The sequence below is a fragment of the Schistocerca piceifrons genome, chromosome 6, assembly GCF_021461385.2.
Source record: "Schistocerca piceifrons isolate TAMUIC-IGC-003096 chromosome 6, iqSchPice1.1, whole genome shotgun sequence".
Lineage (NCBI taxonomy): Eukaryota > Metazoa > Arthropoda > Insecta > Orthoptera > Acrididae > Schistocerca > Schistocerca piceifrons.
The window spans coordinates 516,950,490-516,976,697 of NC_060143.1; positions in this window are offsets into that span (position 1 = coordinate 516,950,490).

Here is a 26,208-nt window from a genome sequence, read left to right on the forward strand (position 1 = left end):
ATAGATTTAAGTGTCAGGAAATCTTTTCTGGAAGTATTTATCTGAAGTGTATCCATGTGTGGAAGTGAAACATGGACGATAAACACCATAGGCAAAAAGCGAATAGAAGCTTTCGAAACGTGGTACTACAAAAGAATGCTGAAGATTTGATGGGTAGATCATGCAACGAAGAAGGAAGTACCAAACAGAATTGCGGAGAAAAAAATTTGTGCCATAGCCTGACAAGACGAAGGGCTTGGATGGTAGGACAGATTCTGAGACATCAACGGATCACCAATTTAGTAGTGGAGAGAAGCTTGTGGCGTAAAATTCATAGAGGCTGACCACGAAATGAACACAGCCAGCAGTTTCAGGAGAATGTAGGTTGCAATAGTTACCCGAAGATGAAGAGGCTAGCACAGGATAGAGTAGCATTGATAGTTGCATCAAACCAGTCTTTGGACTGACAACCACAACAGAGTATTTGCTGTGGGAGCCCACTTTCCGACAGAGAGCGTGCATGCAGTATCACCATTAGGTGCGCACAGGAAGAAAGCGGGCGGCCTGTGCAGGGGGGTTCCAGGGCGAGGCGGCTTGACCCAGCGTGGAAAATGTCCCCCTGTTATCTAAAGAGGCAGCACATAACGACAGCGCAAGCGCCGCCCAGCCGCTGTCGGCGAGCCGGAATGTAGGAGACATTCTTTGCCCGCCTTTGGAGCGTCGGAAACGTCGCGCTGCGCTGGCAGAATCGAGGGGCCATCCACGCAGTCATTCTCAAATGATTTTACAAAATCTAAACGAAAAAATGGCTGACATCGAAATAAGTGTCCAAGGAATAGAAAAGCAACTGGAATCACTCAACAAAGTCCACTGCACCTGACGGGATACCAATTCGATTCTACACAGAGTACGCGAAAGAACTTTCCCCCCTTCTAACAGCCGTGTACCGCAAGTCTCTAGAGGAACGGAAGGTTCCAAATGATTGGAAACGAGCACAGGTAGTCCCAGTCTTCAAGAAGGGTCGTCGAGCAGATGCGCAAAACTATAGACCTATATCTCTGACGTCGAGCTGTTGTAGAATTTTAGAACATGGTTTTTGCTCGCGTATCATGTCGTTTCTGGAAACCCAGAATCTACTCTGTAGGAATCAGCATGAATTCCGGAAACAGCGATCGTGTGAGACCCAACTCGCTTTATTTGTTCATGAGACCCAGAAAATATTAGATACAGGCTCCCAGGTAGATGATATTTTCCTTGACTTCAGGAAGGAGTTCGATACAGTTACGCACTGTCGCCTGATAAACAAAGTGAGAGCCTACGGAATATCAGACCAGCTGTGTGGCTGGATTGAAGAGTTTTTAGCAAACAGAACACAGCATGTTGTTCTCAATGGAGAGACGTCTACAGACGTTCAAGTAACCTCTGGCGTGCCACAGGGGAGTGTTATGGTGAAACGTCCCCTTTTGAACAATTACAAATGACTGTGCTTAACCTAACACACAATATTTTTTGCGCAACGCAATCTGACTTTCAAAAAATCCCTACGAAAGAATGGGCCCTGACTAACAGTAAACTATACCTTTCACAAATCACTTACCTCACAAAAATCTTCGCTACTCAAGCTACTGCAATACAGCGAGCGCCACTACTGCCAGCTAAATAAAAGATTCAAACTACTGAAGGCACTAACTACTGATAGGGATAGTTAGCAAATGAAAGATATTAATAGAGAACAAACAATGTATTTACCTTGATATCATCATATATAAATATAGCAGTTCATGACAAATTTCAAAACTCCGCCATCTCTCTCCCCACATCCACCACTGCTGGCGGCTCACCTCCAACTGCGCAACGCTACGCGCTGTTAACAGCCCAGCTGCCCAACACTACAATGGCGAGTATTACAACAATGCAAAGCAGCCACAGACTGCACACAGCACAGCCAGTGATTTTCATACAGAGGTGGCGTTACCAATAGAAAAACCTAAACAGCCTACTTACAATGGGACCATTGCTTTTCACAATATAAATAAATGACCTAGTAGACAGTGTCGGAAGTTCCATGCGGCTTTTCGCGGATGATGCTTTAGTATACAGAGAAGTTGCAGCAATAGAAAATTGTAGCGAAATGTAGGAAGATCTGCAGCGGATCCTTTATTGTATCATTGTATGATAGCGGAACAAACACTGGTAGCAGTTACTTCTGTAAAATATCTGTGAGTATGCGTGCGGAACGATTTGAAGTGGAATAATCATATAAAATTAATTGTTGGTAAGGCGGGTACCAGGTTGAGATTCATTGGGAGAGTCCTTAGAAAATGTAGTCCATCAACAAAGGAGGTGGCTTACAAAACACTCATTCGACCTATACTTGAGTATTGCTCATCAGTGTGGGATCCGTACCAGATCGGATTGACGGAGGAGATAGAGAAGATCCAAAGAAGAGCGGCGCGTGTCGTCACAGGGTTATTTGGTAGGCGCGATAGCGTTACGGAGATGTTTAGCAAACTCAAGTGTCAGACTCTGCAAGAGAGGCGCTCTGCATCGCGTTGTAGCTTGCTGTCCAGCTTTCGAGAGGGTGTGTTTCTGGATGAGGTTTCGAATGTATTGCTTCCTCCTACTTATACCTCCCGAAGAGATCACAAATGTAAAATTAGAGAGATTCGAGCGCGCACGGAGGCTTTCCGGCAGTCGTTCTTCCCGCGAACCATACGCGACTGGAGCAGAAAAGCGAGGTAATGACAGTGGCACGTAAAGTGCCCTCCGCCACACACCGTTGGGTGGCCTGCAGAATATAAATGTAGATGTAGATGTAATCGGTAAACAAATGATTTTATTGTTACGTATAGCTTCATATGTCATCAACAATGTGAAGTGCCCAAAATGTTGATAATGATCATACTCACTGTGACGTTCTCATTTAAGTAAGACTGCGCGAAATTTGAAGAACTTATGCAATGAAACATGGATCGCTATGATTTTGCGTTTGGTGCATATTACATCATACCTGTGGATGAAATTTAGCTAAGACACTGAATTTTTCTTTTGACATGTAAGGAGGCTTCTATGTCTCCACTCTCGAGAAAATCGAATTTATGTAGCATTTACACTTCCGATCGCATGCGAGTGAGAGTGAAATAGTCACAAAACGCCTCAAATCCGCTAAACTGTTCGAGATATCATACAAGATTTTGGCAAGTGGTAGCACGGAAAGAGGAAAGTGTTTTGCTATATGGTTAACAGCGATATCGTAGAAACTATGGTTTTTATTTTATTTTTTTCAAGCCAGTACTATAATGTTTTTAAGAGTTTTCGACAGCTATCGAAAAGAAAATTTGCTAGTATGAAAATAAACGTGAAATTTCTTATCTTATATTACAGGTAACCGACAACTTCAGGTTTCCCATAGGGTATTGACCACCCTAGTCGCCTACTGATTGTTTAATTAGACGCTCTGTTTCAAGATTCTGCCGCAGTATCTATTGCAAGGCAAGGCGAGTTTGGCAAAAAAAGCAAAATTAAACTTGTCAACAAGAGAGATGTAGCTGTAACTCATAACTAAAATGGTTCAAATGGCTCTGAGCACCATGGGACTTAATATCTGAGGTCATCTGTCCCCTAGAACTTAGAACTACTTAAACCCAGCTAACCTAACGACGTCACACACATCCATGCCCAGGGCAGGATTCGAACCTGCGACCGTAGCAGTCGCACAGTTCCGGACTGAAGCGCCTAGAACCGCTCGGCCACCGCGGCCGGCAAGTCATAACTGATGACGCTTTTTCGAAAGAGTAAAGGTTAACAATTCCAACAAAAATAAATCACAAAGTATGTTGCGACTTTGGCAGAATCCTGTATTCTACCGTCTTTTTAACAAATACTGGATAGGAAACTTATCAAAGGATTTTGTCCCTGTGTTTCATGTGAGAAATGTGAAAATAATTCGCAGCAAATAGTGTACCATGTTTCTATTCCTACCCCCATTCAGCATGAAGTGGTGAACTTCTCCACCATAATTATCTCTTAATGTGTTATAGACAGATTGTATATATTTATGATCTATTTTGAGCTCATTAAATATTCTCATTGTGATTCATAAAGTAATGACTACTATGTGTTTGTAACATTCTTATCCATACATACACAGGCACCAAATTTGCTATGTCTAATAAAACGACACTGTAGTTTTGCTGCAGAATGGGACTGCCCTAATAAATCTCTTTTGTAACTCTGAAGCTGTGAACGCACTGACGACCTGCATAAATTTGCTAATTATTCATCAAAGTCAGTATCACTGATTAATTGAAAAATATTTGTAGTAAGATGATTCACTCCTTCACTCTGTACAGGGATAGGACTGTACACTATTTGCTGTACGTTTTCATATGTCAAATATAAATGAAGTGTAGAAAGAGAATCCTTTGGTAAGTTTCAGTCTCAGCCGTTCATTATTAAAGATACACTATGTTACAGGATTCCCCAGAAATTACAATAGAATTGACGATTTATTTTCATCTGAAATGTTGAACTTCTTAGCCAAAAATCGCCAATGATGACGCATTTCGGCAAGAGAGAAGGTTAACACGTCAGCCCAAAATAAATCTTTCCTTTTGTTGCAGATTTAGGTAGTCTTGTACCCCAGTGTCTTTTTAGTATGGAACAGGTGGTACTGAAACTAAGCAAATGATGTTCCTTCTGCACATTAAAGCCCAGGAAACAGTGGTTTTTTAAGAGAGAAACTCAGGACAAATCAGGTCGATAGCTTATCAACAAGTACATCCTCGATATGAAAATAAGCCTGTAATTTCCTTAATTATGTTGCTGCAAGAATCCACAACAAATCTCGTTTCACCACCTAACAATGGCCGATAAAAATTAGATTGTTTCATTACTGTATCAATGGCTTGAGACTACTCATTAAGGTTGAAATATAAAAGATAATTGTGGTGGAGAAGTTCACTTCACACTGAATGGAGTAGGAACAGAACTATGGTACACTATTCGTTGAGATTTATTTTCATATTTGTCAGATCAAAATCAGGGAGAAAATCCTTTGATAAGTTTTCTTTCCAGTCGTTCACTATTAAAATAGGGTGGGTTACAGGATTCCGCCAAAACTGCAACGGAATTGGCGATTTATTGTGTCACAATTGTTAACCTTTACTCTCTTGAAGAAGCATCATCAGTTATGAGTAATGGCTACATTTTTCTGTAGTCGGGCTCCATTTTTCTCTTGTTTTTCCAAAACACAGTAGAATTTGCACCAACTCATGTTGCAGTAGCTATTGCGACAGAATCTTGAAACAGTGTGTCTCGTTAAACAAGCAATTGGCGGCCAGAGATGTCGGTATATTGGAAACCTCATTGTGTTGGTCTGCAGTAACAACGTAAGAGAAGAACTTCCATGTTTATTTTCATACTAGCAAATTCTCTTATCGCTATGTATCGATGACTTTTTTTAAAAAAAATGCAGTACTGGAATGAAAAAAGCTGTATCGGCGTCAATAAGAAGGTTCCCTATGTTAACCATATGCCAAAATACACATCTCTTTGTGTGCTATCATTTGGCAAAATCTCGTTTCGTTATCTCCAAGCGTTTAAGAGATATGAGGTATGGTATGAATATTTCATTCGAGAGCACATGCTGTCGAAATTGAACGTGTTACATAATTTTCATTTTCTCAAGATTGGAGACAGATGAAAATTTCCTCCCAAATGTAAATAAAAATTCGAAATCTTAGCCAAATTTCATTTGCAGCAATATCGTAGTGGCCCATATTTTTAATTGCAAACTTTTTCGAACTTCGCGCAGAATCTTATTTAAATGAGAATATCAACAAAATGAGCATTAGTGAGACGGTGAGCACTTCACTGTGAAGCTGACATGTAAAGCTATACGAAACGTAGAAATGCGGTTTTTTTTACCGATTAGTTTCTGTAAAATCGTGTGAGAAAAACTACAGAGCTAAGGGAGCGCGCGTGACATCCTACCCTGCAGTGACACCTCTGCACCTTGCCTAGCAGGTTAACCAGCATTCTCTGCATGCACCCACAGGTGCATATAGTTGCGCTAGACAGCGCGGCGAGTTGGCACTCAGACTAACGGGTTTTTTGTGTTCTTACTTACACACATGCATGCACCTGTGTGCCATAGATAACGTATTATTCGAAGAGGGCACAAAAGTCGACAGAGGTCACTCACGTAGCTGTTACCTTTGCACATGCAACTCTGTGCAAATTTTTGGTATCCAGTTAACGATGTTAGCTGGTACCCTCCAGTGCTACATACTCACTTGAAGATGGCTGAACGGCTGTCAGCCAAAATACTGTGACAAGAAGTTGACACTATTTGGCTGCAATCCTGAAATTACATGGAACACACTATATCCCAGGAAACTTTCTAGAATCAAATGATTACAGTTCCAGAAAAATTGGGTGATGTATTTAAGAGAAACAGCTTCATATATTGAGCAAGTCAATAACGCATTCGTCTACTTGTAGCCCTTATGTAAGTAGTTATTCGGCTTGGCATTGTTTGATAGAGTTGTTAGGTGTTCTCCTGAGCGGTATTGAGCCAAATTCTGTCCAATTGGTGTGCTGGAAACCCTGTCCACAATGCTCCAAACATTCTCTATTGGGAAGAGGCCTCGTGACATTGCTGGCCAAGTCCTACCCTGGCTTGGCAAGCATGAATGCAAGCAGTAGGCGTTTTATTGCTGAAATGTAACCCCAGTTTAGTTTTCTGATCATTAGGGACTGGAGTCTCACTGACTGGAGTAGAATTGTCTTCATTGGTAAGTCTTGCTTCGAAATGAACCCTGATGACCAGTAAAGACATGTCAGGATACGCCCTGGACTGTGGTGGAGTGCCAGCCTCACTGTCACCCGCCATACAGGCCCAAAACCAGGAGTGATGGACTGCGATGCCATCTAACTTCAGGGCAGGACCCCTTTGGTTGTCATCCCTGACACCCTTACAGCACAGCCGTATGTCGACGATATTCTACTTCCCATTTTGTTGCCCTTCATGGCAAACCATCCTGGGCTTACGTTTCAGCAAAATCGTCCCGTCCGCACGTGGCAATAGTTTCTGCTGCTTGTGTTTGTGCTTGCCAGAACCTACCTTGTCCAGCAAGGTCGCCGGATTTCACCCGTACTGAAAACATTTGGAGCGTTACGAGCAGGGCCCCGCAACAAGTTAGAAATTTTGACGATCTGACACGCTAGTTGGACAGAATCTGTCACGACATCCCTAAGAAGGGCATCCAAAGACTTTACCAATCAATGTCTAGCTGATTAACAGCTTGCGTACGGGTCAGAGGTGGATCAGCACGTAATTGAGTTGTTCAACTTGTGAAGCTGTTTTTCTTGGTTAAATCATCCAATTTTTTAATGACATTTTAATATTTTATTTCTCTGTACATATACATCTACAGAATTCAGTCCAGTTCTGATAACTGGTTGTGGTGAATCAGTTTTTTTTCTTTTTTTCATTTAGAGCTGGCGTTACAACCTCTTACCTTTCCAGGGCCATATTTCAAGAAGACAAGTATCTTTGGGCTTCATATAATATGCTTTACCCTAACAACAATCAACGAGAAGAAAATGTGGAGAGTTTATAGTTAACAAAATTAGGTAATCTTTATTCTAAAAGCTCAAAATGGAATTAATTTGACATCCTATGTACGATATTTCATTAATAATTTCATATATAAGCAAATAATAATCATAGAAACAATGTGACGTTCGTCTTTAAACTTGGGAAACTTGGGTGTGAATGTCAGATTCGAAAGAACTGATTGCACTTCTCACATTGTTGTCAAGGTTTTTTTTCTAAGATTTTGCTTTTATTTTTTACTATTTGTGTGCTTTACTCTTAAAAATAACTGTTCACAAACGTTCATAGTTTCCAAAGATAGGATAAATATATAATGCGTAATTGTGCAGCAAGGGATATTTGTCTTTGACAGATATGATTTGGAAAAGTCCATCAAAGACACTGTTTGTTCGTGTTGGTTAACAGTAGTTCCAAGACGACGACTTCCAGGCATCTGCCGATAAGCAGCGACCAGAGATAGGAGCGAAGTTGTTACGGCTATGAAGTACAGTACAACCACATTATAAAGAACTTTCTCTGCTGTTTGTGAGAAGAACGAGCATGATGACTGCTGCAGGGTAACGAAGGGCAAGGGAAGAAGTATCTGTCATCACGTGGAGTAGTGATATATTTCGTTTTTTACTGATGATATGCTGTGGTAGGAGTTGCACAGGAAATTAAAAAGGTTTCATGCAAGCCCGTTATAGAGACGATGATATTCAAATGTGGTTCTTATTTGCAGCAAACGATGTGGTATCAAATTAAACGTGCTATAACAGAATTACGGTACTGTCAGACAGCAAATATTGGTAATAACTGCAGTCCACATAAAGTTTTCTAGCTTCTACCGACTTGTAGTAATCAGAGCTACGGCGAAAGAGCTTGTTTATCACAACTGAACAGAAGTAACACAGAATTTCCTTGTATTTCCATATGTCATTACACGTCTCTAAATCTCTAGTTTCGCATTTTGAACTGAAGCTGCTGTAAGGTAACAGACCAGAACATCTGACGGAATGACCAGTTGTAAGAAAGAACTCTGGGGGTTCAAGTACACTACTGGCCATTAAAATTGCTACACCATGAAGAAATGCAAATGATAAACGGGTATTTGTTGGACAAATATTTTATACTAGAACTGACATGTGATTACATTTTCACGCATTTTGGTTGCATAGATCCTGAGAAATCAGTACCCAGAACAGCCACCTCTGGCCGTAATAACAGCCTTGATACGCCTGGGCATTGAGTCAGAGGTTGGATGGCGTGTACAGGTACAGCTGCCCATGCAGTTTCAACACGATACCGCAGTTCATCAAGAATAGTTACTGGCGTATTGTGACGAGCCAGTTGCTCGGCCACCATAGACCAGACGTTTTCAATTGTTGAGGGATCTGGAGAATGTGTTAGCCAGGACAGCAGTCGAACATTTTCTGTATCCAGAAAGGCCCGTACAGGACCTGCAACATGCGGTCGTGCATTATCCTGCTGAAATGTAGAGTTTCACAGGGATCGAATGAAGGGTAGAGCCACGGGTCGTAACACATGTGAAATGCAATGTCCACTGTTCAAAGTGCCATCAATGCGAACAAGAGGTGACCGAGACGTGTAATCAATGGCACCCCATACCATCACGCCGGGTGATACGCCACTACAGCAATGACGAATACACGCTTCCAGTGTGCGTTCACCGCGATGTCGCCAAACACGGATGCGACCATCATGATGCTGTAAACAAAACCTGGATTCATCCGAAAAAATGACGTTTTGCCATTCGTGCACCCAGGTTCGTCGTTGAGTACACCATCGCAGGCGCTCCTGTCTGTGATGCAGCGTCAAGGGTAACCGCAGCCATGGCCTCCGAGCTGATAGTCCATACCGCTTCAAACGTCGTCGAACTGTTCGTGCAGATGGTTGTTGTCTTGCAAACGTCCCCATCTGTTGACTCAGGGATCGAGACGTGGCTGCACGATCCGTTACAGCCATGAGGATAAGATGCCTGTCATGTCGACTGCTAGTGATACGAGGCCGTTGGGATCCAGCATGGCGTTCCGTATTACCCTCCTGAACCCACAGATTCCATATTCTGCTAAGTCATTGGATCTCGACCAATGCGAGCAGCAATGTCGCGATACGATAAACCGCAATCGCCATAGACTACAATCTGACCTTTACCAAAGTCGGAAACGTGATGGTACGCATTTCTCCTCCTTACATGAGGCATCACAACAACGTTTCACCAGGCAACGCCGGTCAGCTGCTGTTTGTGTATGAGAAATCGGTTGAAAACTTTCCTCATGTCAGCACGTTGTAGGTGTCGCCACCGGCGCCAACCTTGTGTGAATGCTCTGCAAAGCTAGTCATTTGCATATCACAGCATCTTCTTCCTGTCGGTTTAATTTCGCGTCTGTAGCACGTCATCTTCGTAGTGTAGCAATTTTAAGGGCCAGTAGTGTATATCACGGGTGGCAGTGATAGGAATGAGGTCGACCAATGAGAGATCAGCATCGTGTGGCAATTTCAAACTGAAAATATTCATTATATGATAAATTTGCGTAAACGGAATTTTATGGATTTTTTCTTCCGACCGTATGATAGATGCTCACTTCTTGGTCCATACAGATACTTGCTTTCAGTCGCATGCGGCCAGCGAGCCGCGGGTTGGACACCCCAGCCTTATAATGTACCTATACCACTTAACTTTATAGTTGTTAGATAATTAAACTGAGGGAATACTCGTTGACTTCCCGTTGTAAAGAACATTTGAAAATGTTCAGCATTTCTGCTATCAATTTGTTATCCTCAGTTTCAGTTTTGGTCTCGTCCATGATAGTCTGAACACTAACTTTGGTACCGCTGACTGACTTATCACATAACCGGAATTTCACCGTCTTTTGTGAAAAATCTATCTACAATATTCTGCTACAGTAGTCAGGAACGCTTCAGACGTCGCCCTCTTGACAGTAAAATGTGAGTAGTTCAAGATCTATCATTCGAGATATGCTTCCTTTAGCACTATCCAATTGCGATCCAGTGGGCATCCGCGTTCACTTACTATAGTCAAGAACAATCAGGTTCAGAGCGCTGGCGAGCTCAAAACATACCTGAGCGGTAAGGATGACAGCGAAACTCCGGAACGGCTAATCTACATCTACGTCTATATACATGTTCCGCAATCCATCGTATGGTATGTAGTGGAGGGTACCTTGTACCACTACCAGTCATTTCCTTTGCTGTTCCACTCGCAAATATTGTGAAGGAAGACCGACTATCTACATGACTCTGTACTAGCCGTAATTTCTCTTACCTTTGTGGTCATTGCGCGAAATGTACGTTGGCGGCTGTAGAATCATTCTGTAATCCGTTTGGAATGCCTGTTCTCTGAGTGTTCTCAATAGTGATCCTCTAAAAGAACGTCACCTTCCCTCCAGGGATTCCCATTTGAGTTTCTGATACTTGCGTGTTGTTTGTTTTTAACGGTAACAAACCTAGCAGTCCGCTTCTGAACTGCTTCGACGTCTTACTTTAATCTGACGTGTCAGGGATCCCAAACACTCTAGCAGTACTCAAGAATGGTCACATTATTGTTCTGCACACGGTCTCTTTTACAGATGAACCAAACTTTTCTAAAATTGTCCAATTGAACTGAAGTCTACAATTCACCTTCCCTACTACAATCCTTACATGCTAGTCCCATTTCACACCGCTTTGCAACGATACTCCTAGATGTTTAATCAACGTGTCAAGCAGCGCAATGCTAATGCTGTACTCGAACATTACGGGATGGTTTTTTCCTACTCATCTAAACTAATATTTTCATACACATGGAACTAGTTGGCATTCACCACCCCAACCAGAAATTTTGCCTGAGTCAACTTGCATCCTCCTACAGTCAGTCACTACAACACCTTTTCGTACACAATACCATCATAATCACACGGCCGCAGATTGCACCTCACCCTTTCCGTCAGGTAAATTATGTATACAGAGGACAACAGCGGTCCTATCACACTTCCCTGGGACGTCCCTGACGCCACTCTTATCTCTGATGAACACTCGCCGTCGAGGACAATATACTGGAATCTATCATGTTAATAGTCTTCAACTCACTCACACGTCAGGAAACCTATTCCGTATGCTCTTGCGTTCGTTAACAGCTTGCAGTGGACAACGTGTCAAAAACTTCATGGATTATGGAATATGAAATCTGCCTGTTCCCCTTCATTCATACTTCGCAGCGTATGATGCGATAAAAAGGCAAGCTGAGTTTTGCACGAGCAATGCTTTCTAAAACCGTGCTGATTTGTGGACAGAAGCTTTCCGTCTCAAGGAAATTTATTACATTCGACCTAAGAATATGTTCAAGAATTCTGCAGCAAGCAAATACTAGGATATTGGTCTCTAATTCTGCGGATCCGTTCTTTTCCCTTCTTATATACCGGAATCACCTGCACCTTCTTTTCCACTCACCTCGCGCTGGGAGAGAATTTCGCGATTAATGCAGGCTAAGTAAGGGGCCAGTTTTGTAGAGCAATCTTTGCGAAGGAGAACTGGGGTTCCATCCGGACCTAGAAACGTATTTGTTTTCAAAGCTTTCAGTTGTTTCTCCAGGCCATGGATGTCTATTACATACGGAAGTCTGTGTCGTGGCCAAATGACGGTATGTTTGTACAATTCTCCTGCGTGAAATGTCTCTTAAATGTGAAATTTTAAACTTCCGTTTTCCTTTTGCTATCCTCTGCTGCCACACCAGACTGGTCAACGAGGGACTGGCTTCACAATTTTACGTAGGACGAGAATTTTCTCGGGCTCTCGGCAAGGTTGGATTGGATTGGGTTGTTTTGGGGAAGAGACCAAACAGCGAGGTCATCGGTCTCATCGGATGAGGGAAGGACGGGGAAGGAAGTCGGCCGTGCCCTTTCAAGGGAACCATCCCCGCATTTGCCTGGAGCGATTTAGGGAAAACCTAAATCAGGATGGCCGGACGCGGGATTGAACCGTCATCCTCTCGGCAAGGTCTTTTAATAAGGTATGACGGTGATAGCATTTTTACGCTTCGCACATCGATCTTCTTACAGACGCACGTGCTTCCTCAGCATATTCCGAATGTATGGTGATACATCAGTTGTTGTAAATCTCAACGATGCTGCTGCTGCTCTCCCCGCAGTGCATACTGATAAAATGATATGACAGTGTAGCAGCTTCCCTGGAGCTCTTGGAAGAATAATCGCTACAGTGTCTTCACTATCAGTTACACAATTTTTCCAACAAGCATTCCAACACAAGGACTTCTGTGCCCCATCGAAACACCTTCTTTAAAACCAGAAGGAGCATCTACATATAGCCCATGTTGAGTGATCAGTAGCCACTATTTTAAATAATTTTTTCTCCGCAAATACTTGAGACCTAAATAAAATTCATGCATGCACATTATCACACCTACAGTTGAACAACTCTTAGTAGCGCGCTTGAAAAACTTTAAAATGCTGCGCGCCATTTTCCTCTTTCCCTTCTCGGGTAAACGAACAGTCCCAGTGCTGCTGTGAACGCGTGTCCTCACATGGAAACTGTGCTGTTGAAGATTCGGCGGAAATAATCTGGCAGCAGTATTATACAGGCAGCAGTATTATTGATAGTGACGGGGCCAAATATCTCACGATATAAGCATCAAACGAAAAAACTGCAACGAACGAAACTCGTCTAGCTTGAAGGGGGAAACCAGATGGCGCTATGGTTGGCCCGCTAGATGGCGCTGCCATAGGTCAAACGGATATCAACTGCGTTTTTTAAAAATAGGAATCCCCATTTTTATCACATATTCGTGTAGTACGCAAAGAAATATGAATGATTTAGTTGGACCACTTTTTTCGCTTTGTGATAGATGGCGCTGTAATAGTCACAAACGTATAAGTACGTGGTATCACGTAACATTCCGCTAGCGTGGACGGTTTTGCGTCGTGATACATTACCCGTGTTAAAATGGACGGTTTACCAAATGCGGAAAAGGTCAATACGTGTTTATGTATGGCTCTTGTGATCAAAATACCCAACGGGCGTGCGCTATGTATGCTGCTCGGTATCCTGGACGACATCATCCAAGTGTCCGAACCGTTCGCAGGAAAGTTACATTATTTAAGGAAACAGGAAGTGTTCAGCCACATGTGAAACGTCAACCACGACCTACAACACATGATGATGCCCAAGTAGGTGTTTTAGCTGCTGTCGCGGCTAATCCGCACATCAGTAGCAGACAAATTGCGCGAGAATTGGGAAACTCAAAAACGTCGGTGTTGAGAATGCTACATCAACATCGATTGCACCCGTACCATATTTCTATGCACCAGGAATTGCACGGCGACGAATTTGAACGTCGTGTACAGTTCTGCCACTGGACACAAGAGAAATTACGGGAAGATGACAGATTTTTTGCACGCGTTCTATTTAGCGACGAAGCGTTATTCACCAACAGCGGTAACGTAAACCAGCAAAATATGCACTACTGGGCAACGGAAAACCAAGATGGCTGCGACAAGTGGAACAATAGTGACTTGGCGGGTTAATGTATGGTGTGGCATTATGGGAGGATGAGTAATTGGCCCCCATTTTATCGATGACAATCTAAATGGTGCAATGTATGCTGATTTCCTACGTAATGTTCTAACGATGTTACTACAAGATGTTTCATTGCATGGCAGAATGGCGATGTACTTCCAACATGATGGATGTCCGGCACATAGCTCGCGTGCGGTTCAAGCGGTACTGAATAGCATATTTCGTGACAGGTGGATTGGTCGTCGAAGCACCATACCATGGTCCGCACGTTCACCGGATCTGACGTCTCCGGATTTCTTTCTGTGGGGGAAGTTGAAGTATATTTGCTATCGTGATCCACCGACAACGCCTGACAACATGCGTCAGCGCATTGTCAGTGCATGTGTGAACATTACGGAAGACGAACTACTCGCTGTTGAGAGGAATGTCGTTACACGTATTACCAAATGCTTTGAGTTTGACGGACATCATTTTGAGCATTTATTGCATTAATGTGGTATTTACAGGTAATCACGCTGTAACAGCATGCGTTCTCTTAAATGATAAGTTCATAAAGGTATATGTATCACATTGGAACAACTGAAATAAAATGTTCAAACGTACCTACGTCCTGTATTTTAATTTAAAAAACCTACCTGTTACCAACTGTTCATCTAAAATTGTGAGCCATATGTTTGTGACTATTACAGCGCCGTCTATCACAAAGCGAAAAAAGGGGTCCAACTAAAACATTCATATTTGGCAGTCTCTGAGCACTATGGGACTTAACATCTATGGTTTTCAGTCCCCTAGAACTTAGAACTACTTAAACCTAACTAACCTAACGACATCACACAACACCCAGTCATCACGAGGCAGCGAAAATCCCTGACCCCGCCGGGAATCGAAACCGGGAACCCGGGCGAGGGAAGCGAGAACGCTACCGCACGACCACGAGCTGCCGACAACATTCAAATTTCTTTGCGTACTACACGAATATGTAATAAAATATGTGGGTTCCTACCTAAAAAAACGCCGTTGATATCCGATTGACCTAAGGGCAGCGCCATCTAGCGGGCCAACCATAGCACCATCTGGTCTCCCCCTTCAAGCTAGACAAGTTTCGTTCTTTGTAGTTTTTTCGTTTGACGCTTATTGCGTGAGATATTTGGCTCGGTCATGATCAATGGACCACCCTGTAGTAGTTTACAGACAATCCGAATTATAACCTCTGCCTACTTGTTGATTATGTGGGAGACGTCACCTTACGCAGCTGTACAGGGGGACGAGATTAATCGGATATATTGCTTCTCGATGATTTACGTCAAACACACTCTTTTTCCGGCGAAAAATTCGAGCTCAGTTTGCTTACAGACAGTTACTCAACCAAAAATTTTTTCTTAGGTCATCTTCCTCTGCCTCAATTAAACTGACGGAAAAACAATAGCAACACCAAGAAGGATTTGTGCGACAGAAACGAAAGTTAGCTGTCGTGTTTCTACTGCTGACAGATGACGTCTGTTCAAATTTCGCGCCAATCGCGTAAGAGTGGTGCTAGTAGCGCATCGATGACGATGCAAATGTGGTTTACTCACAAGGGGAGGCCGCCAATTGTGAAATTCAGATTCGATTCATACTGCGCATAATAAAAGCTCATGGCCAGAGGTGTAATGTGGCAAAGCACCAAGATGAACTTCTCAGCCGTTGTCGAGAAAATCGACAGTTACAAGAAACCGTTGCGGTGAAATACCCTCTACGATTTTCTACTTTCTACAGCGTCGTGGCGCAGCGGTAAGCGCTCGGGTTCGTAATCCGAAGGTCGCCGGATCGAATCTCGCGCCATGCAACCTTTTTTTTTTAGTATTTGTTTTTTGTATATATATATAACGTGGGGTCTCTACTCTAATTCGAACGTTTGACTGACACTATACGTATTCGTTTCGGAATATGGTTTCTACGTCTTCCGTTAACTACACGTGTAAACATTATTAAGACAATTAATAACATTTGTGAAATACAACTTTGTTTGCGGAAAACATAATGATGTTCGAAGTCGCCAGTTTTTCCACGACAAACGACTTTCAACAACTTATTGTATGCATAATTGTTGCAACTGATTGCCGGGAATGTTATATATTTTTATCGCTGCGCCACGACGCTGTAGGGAGTAGTAAATCGTAGAGGGTATTTCACCGCAACGGTTTGTTTTAACTGTCGATTTTCTCGACAACGGTTGAGAAGTGCATCTTGGTGCTTTGCCACATTACACCTCTGGCCATGAGCTTTTATTATGCGCAGTATGAATCGAATCCGAATTTCACAATTGGCGGCCTCCCCTTGTCAAATGCACGCTGTAACGGTCACGAGCGTTAGTTACCTTTCAGAATGGACGTGGTGGGTTGGTATTAGTCAAGAATGCCATTAAGGCGACAAAGACGCCATTGTTAACACCTCACTGAGTTCCAACCAGATCGTTGAATACGGGTACAAGAAGATGGGTGTTCCTTCCACGTTCTTGAGAGAAAACTTGGCAGGAATGTGGCGACTGTGCATGCCCTTGGCAGCGGTGGTCACGAGAATGTACGATCGGATGAAGACTGGGCTCCCGACGGCCACGTGGCACTACCGAGAGGGCAGATTATCGTGTTTGGTTTATGGCTCCGCCGCATCATACTGCATCTGCAGCAGCAGTTTGGGCACAAGTTGATACCACAGTGATAAAACGAACAGTTACAAATCGGTTACTTCAAGGACAGCTCCGAGCCAAATGCCCTGTAGCGTGCATTCCACCGACCAAAACCACCGCCATTTGCGAGTTCAGTGGTGTCAAGCGAGAACTCAGTGGAGTGCAGGATGGAGCTTTGATGCGTTTTCTGATGAAAGCTGGTTCTTCCTCGATGCCATTGATGGCCTTGTGTCGGTTAGGAGCAGGCTGTCGAGGATCTGCAACCAACCTGTCTTATGTACTAGACACACTGGGTCTGTACCTGGAGGTTCGGTCTGGGGTGCGACTTCGTAATGTACAAGATGGCAGCCAGTCAAGGAATATTATAGGGAACTGGTTTAAGAAATTTATTTCAAAGGCCCAGTGGAATCTTTACAGTTTTTCTCGCAGAGTAATTCATCAGGTGTCTACGTGACACAAGTCGCCTGTCTTTCAAAACCGAGGCAGTTCTGTCCAGTTAAACCTGCTGACAGGAGACGCCCTGAGCTCTCTGCTAAAACTGCCAGCGAATTCACGCCATTGATTTTAGCCAATAACGTGCGCGGGATACCGATCACGTGTGTGGACGCCAGAGCGCCCTGTGGCGCAGAACACATTTGCTTCTCTCTCTCGCAAACCAGGAGCACAGACATCTTTTCGAAAGGCAGGGTCTCTGGCTCTGGTCTTTGCGACTGGCCACCAACGTAAGTTAACATGAACCGCTTCTCCTACCGTTGCCCATTTCACTTACTTGTTCGACCTCCTAGAATGGCCTCAACCCGCTAGGGACCGATGACCGTAGCAGTGTGGTCCCTTTAATCTCCCAAACCAACCAACCTAAACCTGCTAACTTCCGACCCTAGGCGCGCCTTTTGTACTCCGTATATTGAAATATACCCTCTCTATTGTACTTAATTTCCTGTTTTGTCATTCAACGGCAGCCCTGGATGCCCACTCTCTAATCCTGACCGCTCGACCTCCTGCGCCCTGTCGTCATGAGGTATATGTAACAACCGCCTCCCCTCTTCCCCAAACCCCGTATACATTTACAATTGGTGACCAGAAGTGGGATCATAAACATTAACATCGGTGTCAGGGATCCTAAACATTTACAGTTGGTGTCAGAAGTGCCCGTATACTTTACAGTAAGCCAGCAGGAGCACTTATGGTTATCCCATGCTTCCCAACGGCAATATTACACGTTGGTCTGGTGATTCGACCTTTTGTGCTGCCATTCGTGAGCAGCACTCCAAGGGACGTTTTCCATAAGTATAACGTTGGCTCACATACCGCTGTTGTGACACAACGTGCTTTACAGAGAGTCGACATGTTGCCTTTGCCTACTTGATCAACAGATCTGTCTGCAATAAATCTTATATAGGACGTCATCGGACGAAAACTCTAGCATCATCCACAAACAGCATTAACCGTCACTGTGTAGATCGACCAAGTGCATGGAAGTGGATGGAAGTCCATCCCATAAACTGACATGCGTCACCTGTACAACACAATGCATGCACCTTTGCTTGATTGTAATCTACCTTCTGGCGGTTACTAATGTACCAGCATTTCACATTTGCAATGAATTATATGACGCTTATATTAACCTATGATCTTGAAATGTCAATCACATAAATCACCTAGACAAGTGTATTCCAGAAATTTCACTACTCTAAATTAATAATTTTTTGTTTTTGTGATATTTTCTTCAGTGTAGTGTTTATAATCATGTTTGTCACACAATAATTATCATTAAGGTGGAATTAGGTGGAATGGAGCGAGGGATAGCGCAAGGACTCAAACCCAGTGCCACGCTGCAAGCATAGCGCCCTCTTAGTCACTATCACCATTCTGTTCCTAGTAGCCGATACTTCCCATACAATTAATTTCTGAATTGATTTCAAGGGACTGACTGCAACTCAGTCCTCTCAACAAGTAGAAATCCCTGTAGAGTGCTGTGGAGGCACACAAAAAACTACAATATTTAGTTAAGTCATATATGCAAGGGTATTCTCACTGAATTTGATAACAGCAAGCAATTTTCAAAAAATTAATGAAGGACTAATACTGCAACACATTGAATTGGCAGTTATATGTATGCAATTTTAACGCTGTGTGGTTATGCAGCTGACACTAAAGAACGCATTTAGGACGATGGATCAGGAAGTTCATGGACACAACAATAACAACTATGGCCGAGCGAAGTTTATATTCTCAAACATTTCAGCGTTAAGGAATGAAGTGAGGAATGTGGAAGATACCTTGATTACTGGATGCACAGCCCACGATCAAGATTTCCCTCTCCAAAATCCATCTTTGGTGATAAAGATCAGAACACTACACCAATTTAACACGGAGATTTAGCAGGTAAGGTCACCGCGTGTTCAGTGGAAACTGTATGATCAGTTTCAGAAAATTCGTTTCAGTCGTGAACTGCGACACAATGTAAAATTTTTCTTTGCATGTCTGGATGAACAGACATTAATGACGGCTGACAGTCGTCCGTAATTAATTCCAAATAAATTCTACGAACACGAACATTTTGGAATCAGTTGAGTTAATTATAGATGTATGTCACACAAAAATTTGCGGCGAAACGTTACTCGAACCTGGTTTCCCCATTTACCGCGATCGGTCACCCTAACCATTGTGGCTACCCGTGCGCGCCTCCAGATATAGAGTGTAGACAGTGTGATATACGGAACTTGGGGCGGTCGTTTGTTCTCGCTCCACTGCGATGCTAGTCACGGGCTTTGAAACGTCCCCTTAGAAAAATTTATACAAGACTGTGCTTAAACTGACACACAATATTTTGTTAGCGCAACGCAATCTGACTTTCAAAATTCCCTACAAAAGAATGGCCCTGACTAACATTAAACTATACCTTTCACAAATCACTTACCTCACAAAAATCTTCGCTGCTCAAGCTACTGCAATACAGCGAGCGCCACTACTGCCAGCTAAATAAAAGATTCAAACTATGGAAGGCACTAACTACTGATAGGGATAGTTAGCAAATGAAAGATATTAATAGAGAACAAACAATGTATTTACCTTGATATCATCATATATAAATATAGCAGTTCATGACAAATTACAAAACTCCGCCATCTCTCTCCCCACATCCACCACTGCTGGCGGCTCACCTCCAACTGCGCAACGCTACGCGCTGTTCACATCCAGCTGCCGCTGCCCAACACTACAATGGCAGACAACAATGCAAACTAGCCACAGACTGCACACAGCACAGCCAGTGATTTTCATATTGAGCGCTACGTAACGTTGCCAATAAGAAAACATAAACAGCCTACTTACATAGAGAAAACATAAACAGCCTACTCACATAGCCCCCGTGCTCCCCACAAAAAATTTTACAAATTGGATTGGGCAGTGGCCAATACAGATTTGAAAAAATTTTTCATAATTACAATAACAAAGAAATCAAATGCACACACTTATTGATACAATGTTGGTCAAAAGCTAAAATTTTCTCACAGTCCATAAAGATAGTCCTGATCATTCATCATGGTAAAATAGTAGTGTTTTTCTCAAAGTCTGAGCAGTAGAAGAAAATGCACACGGAAGTAGCGGATTTCCATGCAGTCTTGAAGAAGTACTGTCGTCCTTCCAACTGAAAGACAGTGCTGACTCTTGACATGCTGACAGGTAATGGGCCACAACAGAGCAAACCCACAGCAGAGTCATTCGACGGTTTGAAGAAGATTGGTAGGTAGGTCATCACAGAGCAGACCCACTGTAGTCCTGGTAGAGAGTATGGTATTGGTGGGCCACCAGAGGTGCAGACCCACTGCAGTCCTTGTAGAAAGTGTGGACAGGCCCACTGTAGTCCTGGTAGAGATGACCAGCAGCCATCTGTTGTGATTGTGCAGATGCACAATCACCAGTGAAGAGTCTTGCAGTTAATATAGCAAGTCCATAACCACCACTTGTGCACTCACAAAGTTTTTTGGAATTGTCCTTAGAACCAGCAATGCTGTTATCCAGACCCTTGCTGAATTATTAACACACGTGCAAACACTAACAGTCCCTACTTCTCACATATTGTCCATATACTATGACCAACAGAAATGTGTGCAGTGAAATGGAACTTACATGTTAATAATATCATGAACTGGTGACAATTACAATTTTATAACATAAGAATACAATAACAAAGGTACAAAATACATCATTAAAAACATAACAATACAGATAACATTTTTAGTACAGGCTTTACAAAAGAATCGAACTAACATATACATCAGTGGAATTATGACATGAGTACATACATAAAAGATCACAATAACTTTTGAAACATCAACTTCACACATGAGCATTAAACAGAACAGAATAAATAATGTATAAGCATATTTATAAGGTAAATAACATATTATTAATGCCAATTATATTTGAGGATAACAGTATTCCTCATCATAGTGAATGTAGCTTAATATTAAAAGAAGAAAAAAATTCTATGAAACTACACAGAGACAGGAAGAAAGCAAATACACAAGGGTACACAAACACATAGTGGGATAACACCAATAGGAAAGGACAGGGTTCGTTTTCAGTGTAACATTTGGTACTGCAGTCCAATCCAAAACTTCATATATCTTTCCTCTTATTTCATCCTTTGTTTCCACCAAAAAAATTCTATCTAAGCATGCTTTCGGTATTTATATGTTCACACATTTCTTACCTCAACATTTATTTCCAAGAAAATCCTACCTAAACCTGTTTTCTGTACTTTTTTTCGTATAACTTCTCAATGCATTTCTTCCAATTCATCGCAACTCATTCTCTTAGAGGCTACCCCCTCTTAAGCTAACTTAAATCTACTGAGCTCAGATGCTAAACCAAGGGACGAGGCAATGCAGCAGCACAAAATAAGTAACACAAACAGCAATGACCAAAAAAATGGAAAATTGCAAAGCAAGCTACAGTAAATCTAAATTACCAAGCAATGCAACATTACAACTAATATGAGCCAATGTGCAGCAACAAGAAAAATAAATGAGTAGTAAAACTGGCTTAGCAGAGTAACACAAAGTCAAATTCTGTAGCACTATGCCCGGCAAACAGCAGCAGCAAATATAAAACAATATAAAACTTATATCTATACATGACAAAGCTCAAGCAGAAAAGATATTACAGTAAAAACAACACTGCAGATAAGGGAAGTGTATATTCACATCTTAATGTCTATGTAAATTAAAGTGGTGCACCACAACAACTTATTGTAAAAAAAAATATTACCATGTATTTGAAAAGAAAATTATGTGTCCAGTTACTGTTACTAGTCCCTTCTTATTGTTCTTTCCTTTCCAAGTGCTCATTTTTTTTTAAAGAATGTGGATCACAAAATTATTATTTAATAGATCTGTTGACAGAAAGTGTTCACGTAAGCAATTGCATTTTATTTTATAAAAGCAATGCTGCAACACAACTGGAAACCAGATATCAAGTGAAATAAGCAACTACGAAAAGCAAAGCACAAAAATATCATTCAATAGTCATGTGACATTTCATAAATTAGTAGAAATTCTCTCAACTCTCGTAGAAAGACGCTTGTCGTAATCAGGTGTGCAGATGTAAAAATATTTCTCGTCATTTCATTAGGCATTTCAGTAAATATCATAAATTACGAGCTCCACAGTATGCTTTCGACAAGGAAATGTCAATAGCGAGGATAATAGCCTCCCCTTTTTTTTTCTACCTGTGCTTCCGGAAAGGCACACCCTAATGGCTTGTTCTCCAGGTGTCTGACACAGCTGTGTGCCGACGACGCACGTGCAGGTGGTCACTTAACTTCTTTCCAGAATAAAACAGAAAAACTGTGCAGATATAAAACAGAAACACCGCAAAAGCCACATTGTATATTGTCACTCATTAGTAGCGTCGTGATAAAATCGTGTAGCTGTCACATAAACTAACCACTGTGTCATCTGGTATCTCACAGAAAGTACTTTAAACCCAGAATGTCTTTTCAAGTAAACCAAAATGTTGCATTAAAATCTCATTAGCAGTACTGGTAAATGTTCTAAGTATGTAAGCCTGATAGTCGTTACGTAATCGTGCAACTAACAAGCAAGAACGTACAAATACAACACTGTGTCGTCTGTTCACTATAACAATGCATTCGTAATTTCTTGTTTAAAAATGTTCCCTCGGTTCTAGACTGGATATTTAACTATAAACATTGTTGTATGTTAACAGTTTCTTAAGTCTGACACAGCATACTAGTAATGTAAAGTGAAAAGTTATATGGCAAAGACAAAGTTAAAAAGCAGATTATCTTTCAATAAACGGTTTTACATGTGAAATGTGGTGTAAACCTTTACTCTTCCTAGTACGCAGAGTTTCAACTTCAACGCAATTATCATGTGGTATACGTTGGATTCTGTAAGGTCCATTGTAAACTAGAAAGAATTTGTGACTCAAGTGTTTCTTCTTATGTGACAATGAATGAGCTTTAATGAGAACTTTCTGACCAATATACAATTTCTTTGCATTTGCTTTACCGTGTAGTTTTCTCCTTTTGTCTGCTGCAGATTTTATATTTTTAAGAGCCAAATCAATTATGTCTTTGTGTCGAAGTTTATGTGTATTCAGGAAAGGTACAAGCTCTCTGATTCTGTTCGGTGGTTCTTCATTCTTTAGTACAAGAGTAGGTGGTTCAGCAGTGGAATCATGAGGCATTTCATTCAGCACATTTTGAAATAAGTGTAAATATCTGTCCCAATGCTGATGCTTTCTGTGACAATAAAGTCTGCAAAGCTTATTGATTTCTTTCATAATTCGTTCAGATGGGTTACAATGTGGTGAGTACAATGAAATAAAAACAGGTTTGATTTTATGGTTGCGAAGCATGCGTGACCAAACAGCAGATCTGAATTGCGGTCCGTTATCTGAAATGACTTTACTAACGTGTCCAACTTCACGTAAGAAATTTTTAACAAAGGCGTTGGATACAGACCGTCCAGTGGCTTTACGTAACGGTGTGAAAGAAACAAATTTTGAAGTAAGTTCAACAGCGACTAGAACGTACGAAAATCCATTAGATGTTCTGACAAGCGGTCCCAAGAGATCAACAGCAGCAAATTCTTTTAATTTAGAAGGAATGATAGGAAACAACGGAGCACGATGGGAGACAGTAGATGGTTTCGCCTTTTGACAAAGTTTACAAATAGACAAGACTCTTCGAATTCTCTTTTCCATATTGTTAAAATAACAAGTCGTTCGAAGAATATGATAACATTTTCGTGGACCAAAATGTGCGTAGCTGAAATGAATGTACCAAATGAGCTTATTAACAAAATCGTCTGGAATACAAAGTACCCATAGCTTGTCATCAACAGTGCAGCGTTTGAAGAGTATGTTGTTTCTAACCAGGTAATAATGCCGAATCTGTGTGTGTGTCTTTTCATGCCATTTGCTCTTGATGTCTTTCCAAATCGGATCTTTATCTTGTTCATGAGCAATGTCCTTTAAAGATGTGCTGATGAAGTTTTCAAAGGCGACTTTCTGAATGTAAAGAATACTGAAATTTTTTTCGAGGTTGCCTTCTGTGTAACTTTTCTCAAGCCCAGTCGGTGCGCGTGACAGTGCGTCTGCAACAATGTTCTCCTTGCCAGGAATGTAGACTATTGTGAAGCGGAATTCTTGCAGAAACAATGCCCAACGTTTTAACCTGTCATGATTTAATTTTGAAGACATAAGAAATTGTAATGCACGATGATCACTGTATACTTTTACGTGCTTACCAGAAAGAAAGAAACGGAATTTGTGAAATGCCCAAACGATAGCTAAAGCTTCTAATTCAGTAACGGAATAATTTTTTTCAGATTTGGTTAGCACTCTGCTAGCAAAAGCAATGATTTTCTGAACAGTAGTGCCATTTTCTGTGGCTTCTTGAAATAAATGGGCACCAAGGCCGACTTTAGAAGAATCCGTGCTAAGGCAGAAATCTTGTGACAGATTTGGATGAGCTAGTATTGGCGCGTTAAGTAGTGATTCTTTCAAAGAATTGAATTCCAACTGTGCTTGTTCGTCCCAGTTCCAAATAGTATTTTTTCCAGTGAGAGAACAAAGTTTTGGTGTAACAAGAATTTGCATATTCAGAAAACGACGGTAAAAATTTATGAGACCTAGAAAACTGCGGACTTGTCTTTTTGAAGATGGAACTGGAATGGCTCTGATTGCTTCTAACTTTTCAAGATCCGGCTGAATGCCTTCAGAAGAAATAATATGTCCCAAAAACTTCACTTGTGTCCTACCGAATTCAGACTTTTCCAAGTTAACTGTAATTCCAGATTCTGCAAAAATATGTAACACGCTGTTGAGGATGCGATTGTGTTGTTCCCATGAGGCTTCTGCTATCAGAATATCGTCTACATATAAGGTGATGTGACGTTTTAAGAATTCAGGTAATATGGAATTTAGCCCGCGAATGAATGCTGCTGAAGAAATGTTCAAACCAAAGGGAAGTTTCCGAAACTGATAACAAACGCCGAAACAAAGGAAAGCTGTGTATTTTCTACATTCTGGATGAAGTTCGATCTGATAAAAGCTGGATCTGAGATCAGTGGAAGACAACACTTTTACACCATTAAAATTTTGAAGAAGTTCTTCCAACGTTTGCGGCCTGTCTGTTTCAGGAATAATGATCGTATTGATTTGTCTCGAATCTAAGACAAGCCTGATCGATCCATTTTTCTTCTCAACAACATGTAATGGATTGTTGTATGAGCTTACTGCAGGCTCAATAATGCCCTCGTCAAGCATAGATTGTATTTCTGTTCTAACACGGTCCCTATAATGTGCTGGAATTACATATGGTCTAACACAAAATTTAGTATGCTCACGAACACGAAATTGGTATTGAAATCCCTTGATTGTTCCTGTTTTGTGAGTAAAAACTGTGGAATGTGCTTGTAAAATCTCAAGAAGGTCCTGCCTATCAGTGTCATTACAATTCTCAATTGTTTGAATTTTATTCTGAATTAACTTATTAGTGTCAAATGCGCCGTCGATATCATCCCTGTCAGTATTTGCAGAATGATTGTTAGCGTCAAGTTCCGTCGAAAATTCCGAACTGTTGTCTAACAGGAGGTAAAGCCGATTAATTTCTTCGTCATGGTTTGAGAGCCAATCTTCAAATTTCAAAGCTACTGACTTACCTTCTTTTTCTAAAGTTATTTCAGCATCGTGAAAGTTTAAGATTGCTTTGTATTCATTCAAAAAGTCTACTCCCAGTATAATTTCCGTCGACAATAATGGAACAATAAGAAAGTTCATAGAGAAGCTGTGGCTTTGACAAAAGAATTCTAAGTTGGTTTGTTGGCGTACATCTACACTTTTTCCAAAGACTGCACCTTGTAATTTAATCTTACGT